This window comes from Austrofundulus limnaeus, unplaced genomic scaffold (genome assembly GCF_001266775.1).
Source record: "Austrofundulus limnaeus strain Quisiro unplaced genomic scaffold, Austrofundulus_limnaeus-1.0 Scaffold237, whole genome shotgun sequence".
Classification (NCBI taxonomy): domain Eukaryota; kingdom Metazoa; phylum Chordata; class Actinopteri; order Cyprinodontiformes; family Rivulidae; genus Austrofundulus; species Austrofundulus limnaeus.
In genome coordinates this window covers 725,548-726,928 of record NW_013952639.1, presented here as the reverse complement: position 1 = coordinate 726,928, position 1,381 = coordinate 725,548, and the positions used below count along the sequence as shown (strand labels likewise).

General features: G+C 38.6%; 1 protein-coding gene across 1 annotated transcript in view; it reads right to left on the bottom strand.

Annotated features, from left to right (window-relative positions):
- LOC106525698 (disks large-associated protein 2) overlaps window positions 1–1,381 on the bottom strand; it is a gene marked incomplete in the record, with an annotated part of 113,633 nt that overhangs the window by 59,206 nt on the left and 53,046 nt on the right.

The following is a 1,381-nucleotide window of genomic DNA, read 5'->3' as shown; positions in this document are numbered from 1 at the left end:
CTCTGGTTTCATTTAAAAGAGTCGATCATCAGATATTGTCCAAGGTTAGCCTTCAGGGTGGATATAGCTCGCTAGCAGCCTCGCACCGATGACCTATCCACGTCATCATTTACCCAGAATGCTTTGTGTGGAAATAAAATGGCTCCATCCGTGTTAAAATATATTTTTAAACTTTTAGTTTAAAAATTATAAAAAATGAAATCCTACAGTATTTGTTCAGTCTTTATTTTACAGTTAAAGTATATGTTTATCAAATAAAGTCTAATGTTACATCTAATCATGGATCCCTTTAAGATGCATTTAATAATCCAGACATGAAACTTTATAACATTCGTTGCTCCAGCAGGAATCATAAAGCAGCTCTGCTGCCACAGCCTCCAAACGGGAGAGTCTAACTTATCGATCGGCAGCACTGACTCAGGAAGGTGTTTCGGGATAAATATGCATTTCTTGGCAACGCTCGGGCCATGATTAAATGTACCTGGTTTCTTCTTCATCACTTCCAAATGAGGTAACTGGGTTCATGTCGACCTGATTCCAATGTCTGACAGAAGTTTGTTTTGTCAGTTTTGGTCATACATGTAAATGGCTTTTTTTTCTTGCAACAACACTTTTTTTGTTCATAAAATATTCCTGGAGTAAAAAAAATGTAACCAGAACATACATTTTCATTATTTAGCTCACTTTATAAATGTTTACTACAATTACTGTGACCACTTGACCAGGTCACCCTTGTAAAAGAGATCTCGATCTCAACGGGCTCTACCTGGTTAAATAAAGGTGATTGATGTTAAAAAAGATTATGTTTATTTAGCTCACTGTTCTTATATTTTGCTATATTTTACTAAATGTTACATTTAAATGTTAAAAAATATGTATATATTAAATCCTAAACGATGCAAATCTAAAAGGTAATAGGTGGATCCTAAATGTTGACATTAAATGTTAAAGTTTACATTTAAATTTTTCAGAATGGAACGCAACCATGGTGCTCGGCTCATGTTAGCTAGCCGCTGCTAATGCTTCTTTTGGGCTCGGCACACGGTAGGCGACGTCGCTCACTCTCCATTCGTTTCCTATGGAGCCTGTGCGGTGAGGCGACAATCGCTTGCCCTCCTCCAGCTAAGCGACTGGCAAAAATAGTGCATGTGAAATTTCACGCTCGTCCACGTAGACGTGCACACGCGAGCTTGCGACGCGACATTTGAAAGTTGAAAAATGTTCAGCTTTTGTCGCCGTCGCTTAGCGTACAACCAATCAGCGAGGGTTTCACTGACTGACCAATGAGAGGAGAGTATGCTACACACTGCAGTTAGCTAACACTTTCACCAAGTGATTACTAAAAAGTTTTGTGGGAATTTATTGGCACCAGGGTGAAGTT